Genomic DNA, 11,031 nt, shown 5'->3' with positions numbered 1-11,031 from the left:
TAGTTTTGTGTTATTTAAGATATTTATAAAATATCAGGTCATGCCAGATGTAATTATTCCACTCATTTTTTAAACAATGCAATTACCAGTTTCAGCCACCAGGGGAGCAGTGCTCCCCCTGCCCCACAGCAAACTCATGGGTCAGACCCATCTGGTAGTGAAGGAGGGTTGAGACAAAGAGCTACATGGAAAAATATGCACCAAACAAGCCACTTTGAAATTTTGCAGTTTTATGAATACAAAAGTTGGGTGACCCACCCCCCCGTTTTTTTTGGGTGACCCTCCCCTCAACAAAGAATAAAAAGACATAACCCTCCCCTATTTTCCTCCGGTGGTCCATTCCATAAATACCAAACGGTCCCTAAGGCTTTAGTGCGTAACTTTTTTATATTAATGAACGTCCGTTACATTCAAGCCATTGCCAAATGAGTTGATACAAAGCTAATTAAAACTATCAACTCCACAAAACTCTCTCTGTATTTCTCAGTATGGCTATGTTCACAAGATTGTGTAGTCTGGTGACTTTCCCGTGCAGAAATTCCAGTGAACATAATTACCTCTTCTGAAGAGGCAATCATGTTTTTTTAATCCTCCGTGTCCTCCTTCCATACTAGCAACTGCGTGGAGGAGGGGAGGGGGCGTGTGCGCGATCACGAAAGGCTGTAACATGTGGACTCGCCGACAGTGTTGTTGTCATTACTAAAAAGTCTTCATGGGGGAGACAGAAACTATGTACTATATCAAATTCAAAAGAGACTCAACTTGGATTGCTTAGTCCCTAATTGCCTCAACACATATCAATGATCGATCAAAGTTGAACTGGACAACAGCAAATGCAAAAAATCCGATATGGAAAAAATAACAGCTCTGAGATTTCTTTGTAATATGCTAACAGTTACAAGGATTAATAATGATTTTCCAGCCATTAAGTGTTACACATTCTCATCTAATGGGATTCATCTTATTACACTATTTTCTTGTTGTTGACTTGCCTCTGGGATCCTTGACTGTTGAATTCTCTCGCTCTATCTTGCCTCCAGGAGCCCTGTAAATCTGAAGATCACAGAACCTGAGGAACATTTTAATGGCTGCTGAAATGAGCATCTCTTCAGGCAACAGCTCAACTTTCTCCACTCAGAAACTTTCCTGGAGCATTACATGCGACCCACCAAATGCATCATCACTATCGCCTACTCTCTTTACTTTATGCGGGGTCCTCCCACCAGTTCCTACATCTTATGGCTGATAGTAAGTGGAACAGAGAGGGGAGTTATTCCCATTCAAACTGCTTCTGAGAACATATAATTGCTTTCAGGGTTTTTGTGGGATTTTATATTGTGCATGAAACTTTCAGCATGTAGGCTGTTCTCCACAATATTCATTACAATCAGATACACATGAGCTTCCAGAGCTTTATCTGTGTGATACCTGCTGTACCTTCTCGTGTTTAGTTTAATGTTTTCTGGGATTGTATGGTTAACTGCTTGTAAATCAAATGGTTGTTGGTGCCATACTGACATGTCATATCATCTCTACAACAGACGGTTCACATTCTCCATGTGGGCAAATTTATGATAGCCCTGAGAGCTTGACACGCTGCAAATACAGAAAACAAAATACAGAACAGGAAGGAACAGGAAGCTCACATGACGATGGGAAATTTCCACAGGGCATTAACACGCGATGCACACTGCTAAAATTAAGCTAGCATTAACATTTTACAGGAAGGGTCGGTATAAATTTTAAAGGTCCCATGACATGGTGCTCTTTGGATGCTTTTATATAGACCTTAGTGGTCCTGTAATACTGTATCTGAAGTCTCTTTTCCAAAATTCAGCTTTGGTGCAGAACTGCAGCCACTAGAGCCAGTCCTACAATGAGCTTTCCTTAGTATGTGCCATTTCTGTGTCTGAAGCTATTGAGGTGGATGGTGGGGGTGTGGCCTTGCCCAACTGCCACTTTTCTCATTTGAAAGCCATGATGTCTCTCTCTCATGGGTTGGCCAAATTCTCTGGGCGGGCAAAGCAGAGAAAGGGGAGGTAACCTTGCTTGTTATGACCTCATAACAAGCAGATTCCAAAACTGCTCATCTGAGCTTTCATTTTCTCAAAGGCAGCGCAGGATACCCAGGGCTCGGTTTACACCTATCACCATTTCTAGCCACTGGCGGACCATAGGCAGGCTGGGGGAACTCATATTAATGTTAAAAAACCTCATAAAGTGAAATTTTCATGCCATGGGAACTTTAAAGTATTCTTGCTGCCAAACTACAACTTTATTGTTAAGTTGTTTTAAACAATTTGCAATTGATTTAGCCTTTTTCATAATTAATGTTAGTTAATTAGTGTGTATTTCATCATATTATTTAATAATAAGCAAGAGGCTAACGCTAGGTTGACAGCAGATATCTTTAGGTTACTTAACGTAACCCCGGTTCTTTGATAACAGAGTAAGGTGTTTCACTATGGAAATCGCCTCGGTGTGACCAGTGCTTAATTTGTAAAGTGGCAGGTCCCGGAGCGCATAGGGGGGGTGGATACGGCGACTCAAAATGGAGGTTGGAGGTAATGGAACAAAAAAAATGACACTGCCTACGTAGCTTCTCTGACTAAAAAATAAACTAAACAACGCTGTGTGTACATCAGGGCAATGTTTATTTTTTTATTTTAGAACATGCACTGCATTGGTGCGAAATGTAAAAAAAAAATAATAATACACTGCAACAATCGTTTTCACAAGCAGCAATTATATGGAGTTATATTCCTATCTTTAATCAAGAGCGCATTCTTTCAATTTGAGAGCATTTCTCACTGATATTACGTTCAGATTTTGTAATAATTTCCCTCAAAACCTTGCTCTCACACTCAAATAGTCACTGCTCGCGCTTGGATTTGCTCTGCTTGTGCTCAAAGTTTGTGCTCGCGCTTGGATTTGCTCTGCTTGCACTCAAACTTTCTGCTTGGACTCAGATATGTTGTTGTTTGGACAGATTTCCTGCTCTCAGCTTTGAACCTTCTCCCGCGGCTCAGGCTGATTCTGCTCACTTACAAAGTTTCTGTTCTCCGATTTCTCCTGGGCGCGCTTGGATTTTTGTGTGTTATAACCCTATCAAAAGTCAACAACCAATAGAATGCCAGCTGTAGTGTTGACCAATGAAATGATCCCAACCCCGTTGAGGGTGCCGTTCACTTTACTTTAGAACGTCTGTTGAGGGCGGCTGCTCTGTAACCTGACTGTAACCAAGTTTATATATCCCCGCGCCCGTTTATAGCTTTATTATAAGTATATGTCAACAATGTGCACAGAATGGTCGACGCGCTTTCACCTGCACCCGTCAGGAAACGGGAGAAAGCTTTGAAGTGGGACGTGTGAAGTTATGTCCACAACTACGAGGGTGAGTAACATAACTTAGCACCTAGCTAGCTAGCTAGCTAGCATATGGGCGTAGCATATAGCCTAGCTTGATGTCCAGAAACAAATATATGTTCTTTATTGTATAGCTAGCTAGATTGAACGACATATGACGGACAGTATGTGTATATGTGATGACCCTACTTTGTATTTTTTCCTCGTTTGGTTAACCATGTTCCTGGGATTTGGCTAATTTCATGTTAGAGCCAGTAGTAAAACATAAACTGTAATATAACTGAAAGAACACAAGAAACTGGATTGTTTGTGTCTTTTTGCATCACTGTTGTGTGTTGTTCATCAGAATTTAGTCTTCATTCCTTCATATAACATTAGTTTGAAAATAGATTCATAGCAATCTGTATAAAACGTAATGTTAAGTTCAATTTTATCACTATAATAAAAACAGATCTAGAAATGATATGGTTTCTTATTTGCTCCTTAAATAGCAGTTATTTGTTTAATTAATACAAAGCAAACTGAACTGAAAAAACAAGAATTTTGTTTTACTTTTTTTTCATCCAGGTGGGGCTGAGGGGTTTGACCCCTGTTGATCTGTGTGTCATATCACCAACCCATGATAGCTAGAATTCACCCTGCTACTCCAGATCTACCTACTGTACGGCTGGCTACAGACTACAACCATCTGCTCCAGATCTACCTACTGTATGACTGGCTACAGACTACAACCATCTGCAAGTTTTGTTTGTAGTGAACATCATCAACAGCTACACTTAAAGTCTCTTGGGTTCATATGGGACTTGGTTGTTCTCCATACTGCATCAAACACTGTATTATTTTTTGTGTTATATTAGTACAGACAACAGTAAGTATCATTACTTAATCACAGTATATATTATTCAGGTGTACACTGTTGACTTGACTCCATGCTATTGACTATACTTTAGCTTGCCACCTCATAACTTTACCTTAATTGCTCTTGTATAGTTAATTTATCTTCTGCTAGTTGTACATACCTCCTATTTAATTGAATTATTCTTAATTTGTGTTGCCATACCTGAATCATCCCTCTTGTGAACACTAGGCCTACCTTATCTTTATTCATAACCCTGCTCACAAACTCACCTGAACCTGGGTCATCTGTTTGCCAATATCAATGTTCCTGCTACAGTAAATCCTATAGGCACATTGTACTGCTTCACCGTAGTATGAACCATACACTTTTAAGGTTTCGTGTCAAATATTGTGCAATTTGTTATGAATTACTCATTGTTTTGACAAGGTAAATTAAAGCTATTTACCAAGTGTCAGCTCTGGTAAATTTAATTGTACTGTTTTTTTTTATAAATGTTATGGAACATGAAAAAACAATTTGCCTTGATCAGGGTTTTAATTTGTTGCAAATGTGAACATGGTTTTAATAATCTGTATCTTATTGCTCTGAAAAACTACAATGATTTAAGAAATAGCAATGATACTTATCAACATTTATTGAATTGATTGAATATATGGGCAGACATTACAGGCACCTATTCATGTCAACAGAGAAAACAATAATTTGTTCTCTCTTTTATCACTTTGATTATACGCTGATGGTGCAGAAAAGGGTGAAGTCCTTGTAGATCTCTGGCACTTTGAGGACAGACCGATCCAGGAACTCTCCACTGTTGTCTTTGTATAGCATGCTCCTATTAAAGACAGATTCATAGACATCAACACGTAATATATTAGGTGTACATAGCTTGCTTTAACATCATTACTATCTTACCTTACCTTCTCTGATTTGGTTTTGTGGACATCAGTAATTTTCTCTCCCAGGCCTGGTTGTGCACCCTGTGAATTTAAGCAAGAAACATAAGTGTATGTAACATGATTTTGCTATTATATTATTATTTTTACAATTGCATTATTATCAGACTTGCCAACCTTCTTGGTTTGTGCTACTGCTGCCTGTCCTCTGCACACAGGTGAGTGATGTGCTGACTGGCACAGGTCCATGCACATAGTGCAGCTGTGATGCAGCTCAACGGGTACTTAAGTCACACCTGGAAGAAGAGAAACAAACCAACAAAATACTTGTTCTTTCTGCTCAGTTTGCTTTGTATTAATTAAAAAAATTACATTTAAGTTGCAAATAAAGCATATCATCTCTAGATCTGTTTTATTAGTGGTGAAATTGTACTTAACAGACTGGGTCCGTGTACTTTTTCGTTCATTTGATTTTCATTTCATAAACAGGTATTAAAAAACAAATGGTTATTTGATTTTCGTTTTAAATCATGGGGATCAGACCTCTGGTGCTGGGTCTAATATTCTAATATTAGCTGCTGCAGCTAGCTAGCAGCTAGCTACCAGCCCTGTGAGCTTGGTCCCCGCGGTTCGCTCCTCGGTGCTGACTGACTCTGGTCCGTCTGCAGAGCTGCGTTACCCGCTCTAGCTGACCTGGGAATCTACCGCTGCGTGATTTATTCATATTTTATTTACTTTGCAGTGATATGCTATGCACTGATGTCAGGCAGGCTTGCTGCTGCTTTTAGTCTGAGCCTGTGAGATAACTAAACTTCCTTTGAATATAACGTGAAATAGACGGAATAAATAAAAGTCCCCGGAAATAAATATAAGTAAAACATATGTATTTAGGCTATTGAACTATAATGACTAATGCCTATATATGTATTGCCTCATTTATGTATTTCATGTTCCATTTCATAGCCATATTTATTATGTAAAGGGGGCAAAAATGGATCAGTCGCTCAGGAAGTTATAGACTACAGTTTCCCTCAACAGCAGCCGGGACATTCTAACGCTTAACGTGAAAAAGCTTAACGTGGTAACTTAATGTACCTAAACAATGATCAATCAGATATCAATCAGTTATCAGTCACATAACGTCCATAATAATTGGACTTTGGGTTAGATTTTTTTGACAGTTTTCAGTGGTTATGAGGAGCAATATGAGAGAGAAATTTGGTAATCATTGATCATTTGTTGCGGTACATTAAACCACTTCTGTTTCCTGGACATCAAGCTAGGCCATATGCTAGCTAGCTAGCTACTTATGTTATGTTACTCACCCTGCGTAGTTGTGGACATAACTTCATACGTCCACTTCAAAGCTTTCTCCCGTTTCCTGACGGGTGCAGGTGAAAGTCGTCGACCATTCTGTGCACATTGTTGACATATACTTATAATAAAGCTATAAACGGCGCGGGGATATATAAACTTGGTTACAGTCAGGTTACAGTGCAGCCGCCCTCAACAGACGTTCTAAAGTAAAGTGAACGCACCCTCAACCGGGTTGGGATCATTTCATTGGTCAACACTACAGCTGGCATTCTATTGGTTGTTGACTTTTGATAGGGTTATAACACACAAAAAATCCAAGCGCGCAGGAGAAATCCGAGAGCAGAAACTTTGCAAGTGAGCAGAATCAGCCTGAGTGCGAGGAGAAGGTTCAAAGCTGAGAGCAGGAAATCTGTCCAAACAACAACATATCTGAGTCCAAGCAGAAAGTTTGAGTGCAAGCAGAGCAAATCCAAGCGCGAGCACAAACTTTGAGCACAAGCAGAGAAAATCCAAGCGCGAGCAGTGACTATTTGAGTGTGAGAGCAAGGTTTTGAGGGAAATTATTACAAAATCTGAACGTAATATCAGTGAGAAATGCTCTCAAATTGAAAGAATGCGCTCTTGATTAAAGATAGGAATATAACTCCATACAATTATCCATCGGACTATTAAATTAACCAAAAAAAACACCGTGGTCTCTACATTCTTGATCGGCAGAAACGTTTTTTGCTTGTTTCGGATCCGACTGGCCAGCGTAAATGCAGGACAGGGGTAAAAGCCTAAATTTCTCTGACAATAAAATGTCTTTTGCTGAGAAAATGCATTATGCATGAAAAGGGGGCATATACAATTAATTTAACAAAAAAAAAAACATTATTATTTAACACTGTGTACTCAAAATGAGTCATGCCATTTGCATGATGGTCAATGGGGACAGGCAAAATTCTAGTATTGAAGTTCATCTCTGTTTAAAATCATATTCTCTACTCCATATTAAAAACATGTAACACTTTGAAACGTTGTAACTTAAATGTAGTTTGATAACTGTTCTGAAAAGTTATAACAGTAGTACATCTTGGGACACGACTCCGGTGTGTTCCGGCTCAAATTAAGCCCTGGGCGTGACCAACTATGGAAGCTCCAATGACACCACGTCTGTCCATGACAGACAGGTCGAACTGTGCTGGGGCCACGCCCCCTCATACAATCATAGTCGACCAGCTCCTTACAAATCATTTCATATAGGTTTCTTTCCATGTCTCTGCAAGGAGGGACGTGTTGGTGAAACACCTCACTCTGTTATCAAAGAACTAGGATTACGTTACATAACCTAAAGTTCTTTTTCTAACTTTGTTCGGTATTTCACTATGGGAGATATAGACCACTCCCAGATTGCCTGAAGCTGCCGAAGCCAAAAAATATTGAACCAAGAGTCATAGTAAACCTCCAGCACAGCCTGTGCCAAGGACGGTCCGGAAACATCAAGCCTGTAAAAACTCACAAAAGTGTCATGCGTAGCCCAGCTTGCTGCCGCACAAATTTCCTTAACTGACACCCCTGAAAAGGGCCCATGAAGTGGCCATTCCCCTTGTGGAATGAACTCTCAGACCCTGGGGGGACTGCAAACCTTTACACTCATAGGCCAACGATATGGCCTCCACAATCCAGTAGGACAGCCTCTGGCGGGACAATGGCTTACTCTAATGGGGAGTAGCCCAGGACACAAACAGCTGATCCGCTTTTCTGAACCCAGCCATCTGACTCACATACGTGTGCAGAGCCCAGACAGGGCATAATATGTGAAGTCTTTGCTCCTCTCCTGAGGAGAAAGGAGGCGGGTGAAAAGCCAAGAGCTCCACTGAGGGACACCTGTAGGGTGACTCTACCACCTTAGGCACAAAGGCTGGGTTGGGCCGCAAACAGACTTTAGAGAGCCCTGGGGCAAACTGCAGACAGGTAGGTTGAATAGATCAAGCCTGTAAGTCACCTGTGTGCTTTGCAGTGGTTAAAGCCAAGAGTAAAACTGTTTTAAGAGAGACAAACTTCATCCCTACTGCCTCCATAGGCTCAAATGGGTGATGAGAGAGGGCGTCCAACATCACAGAGGAACCAGGGGCCTGGAAACTGGGGCTTGCGGCGTGCCCCTTTTATAAAACAACAAACTAAGGGATGTTGCCCCACTGGCTTATCCCCGAAACCCACGTGACAAGCTGAGACAGCAGCTAAGTACACCTTAATTGTCGAGAAAGCTTTCCCTTTATCCATCAGGTACTGCAGGAAACACAGCAGGTCCACCACAGAACACTGGTAAGGGATGGTATCCCTATGTTCGCACCACTCCTCAAAAACCCGCCACTTTCTGCTGTAAAAAGAGCGATTGGCCCTTGCGCTCTGAATGGTGTCAATGACACTGTTCTGGCAGGCCTGATGCATTCAGGTTCCACCTCTCACGGGCCAAGCCCAGAGCGCTACGCAGTCTGGGTGAGGGTGGTAGATCTCCTTGCCCGCTTGGGAGAGAAGGTCTCTGCGTATGGGGAGAGGCCATGGCTCTCCTGCCAGGAGCTGTATTATCTCTGCTACCCAATGCTTGGCTGACCACCGCGGCGCTATCAGGATTAGCGACAGGCCCTGACCTCTCACCCTCGCCATGGTGGGGAAGATCAGACTGAAGGGGGGAAATGCATAGAGTAGCCCCAAATGTACCACAGACACTACGGAAGCCATAAGGCCAAGCAGACGTAGGCATAGTCTGAACGGCATGGCTTTGCTCAGCCGGAAAACGGAGAGACATTGCACCAGAGACGCTAATCTCCCTTCCGATAGTGTGACGCAGTACGAGAGGAAGTTTATTTTAAGACCCAAATATTCCGTATCACCGTTATCACCGTAGTGGAATCTCTGACTTCCTGCTCCCGTGAGTGGGAGCAGACCAGATAGTCATCTATGTACGAAAATATTCTGATACTGCTGTTTGTTAACAGGGACATAGCTGCCTCCACACACCTGGTGAACACCCTGGGTGCTAACGACAGCCCGAATGGGATGGCTTGGTATTCGTAGGCTCTGCGAAATATGCATCTGAAAGATCTATCGTCACAAACCAATCCCCCGGGTGGATTGAACGACAGAGCACTTTGTGTGTTAACATCCTGAATGTGTATTTTCGTAGGTGTCTGTTTAACACACAGTGATCTAAAATCGGGCGAAGTGATGAGCCCTTTTTCTTGGGAATGAGGAAATAGCTGGAGTAAAACCCTTGATGCGTTTCCTCGCTCAGCACAGCTCTGATCTCTCATTTGTTTAATAGGGATGTTATTTCATCCTCTGGGACTTGTGCTGCATCCCCTTTTCTCATTGAAACTAACACACCGTTGAATCTGGGTGGTTTCATAGCAAACTGTAGCCTGTAACCCTGACAATGATAAAACCCACAGCTGAACTGCACATGCGCGCCACCGATCTGCTCGGGCAGAGAGGGGGCCCGTGGAGTTGTACTGCAGTGACGTCACCTCCGCGGCCTGGAGGGAACGGTCTGCCCTGGGAGGAGCGTGAGCTCTCCCTGCAGGGACCTGATGTTTCAGTTTTATTTTGTGTTTTATTTTTATTTTGTTTTGAGGGGAGAATTTCGCCCTTGGCTCTGCACCTGGATGCGAGAATGCAGGCTTTATTTGTTGCCTCTTTGAATATGGTAAAAGTGCTTGGTGACACTGTGAACATGGTGAAAGTGCTTGGTGACACTGGAATACTTTCTGCCCTTGACTCTCCTCCTCTTGGATGAGGAGGGAGAGAAACTGAGATGGGCCCCTTGGAGAACTGTGAAACACCAAGGCCCCTGAACCACAAACCTCGGGGCTCTGCTCTACCTCTCCAACCTTCCTCCTCTTCGTAGGAGGGGTGGAGGGAGAAGCTTGGGGGGGTTACTGTACTTACACATTTTCTCGGAACTAATGTTCTATTTCGTATAGGCTTCACCCTCTAAGGCTACGCTATTGGGTTTATCCCTTCGCGCACGCGCAGTCGTGAAGATTTTCTTTCCCGCCCTTGCGTACAGTACGGGCTTCAACTACGTCCGCAGATACTGTATATTTACAGAGCAGACCCGTTGTTCATCTCCCACTTTTTCTTCAAGCTAGCAGTATGAAGACAAACTCGACTTCCAGCGGTGTTCGCCTCTGCTCCAACTGCCGGACCGGCTACATTCTGCCGCCGGACCTCCATCCCTGCTGCGAGACCTACCTCGGTGCCGCTCATGCAGGCCCGGCTCTCACCCCCGACGCCTCCTGCCAGTTCTGCGCCCGCCTGCCATCTAAAGAGCTTAACCGGCGGGCGGGAGCTTACTGGCTTGTCAGGCTAGCGGGGAAGGGGATGGCAGCTGGGCAGACAGACGGCAATCCGTCAACACCCTGGATCCGCTGGAGGAAGGTTTTATCGACAAGCACGAGCCCGATGGCTCGATTCCCTCAGATAACGCCTCCGTCACCGGCTGTCCCTCCTCCCCCCTGGGAGGACTGGACCTCGAAATGGGGATCAATGCCCTCTCATTGCAGCTCTCCCCATCTCCAAAACGGCCGCTAAGGTTCTCTTCTTGGATCTGCC

At 43.2% G+C, this 11,031-nt stretch overlaps 1 pseudogene; it reads right to left on the bottom strand.

Moving 5' to 3' along the window:
* Positions 1–1,532: 1,532 nt before the first annotated feature.
* Positions 1,533–10,369, bottom strand: LOC120557660 (annotated as a pseudogene).
* Between the last annotated feature and the right edge of the window lie 662 nt (positions 10,370–11,031).

The sequence above is a fragment of the Perca fluviatilis genome, chromosome 1, assembly GCF_010015445.1.
Source record: "Perca fluviatilis chromosome 1, GENO_Pfluv_1.0, whole genome shotgun sequence".
Taxonomy (NCBI): Eukaryota; Metazoa; Chordata; class Actinopteri; order Perciformes; family Percidae; genus Perca; species Perca fluviatilis.
The sequence above is the reverse complement of the archived record's forward strand: the minus strand, read 5'-3'. Positions and strand labels throughout refer to the sequence as shown.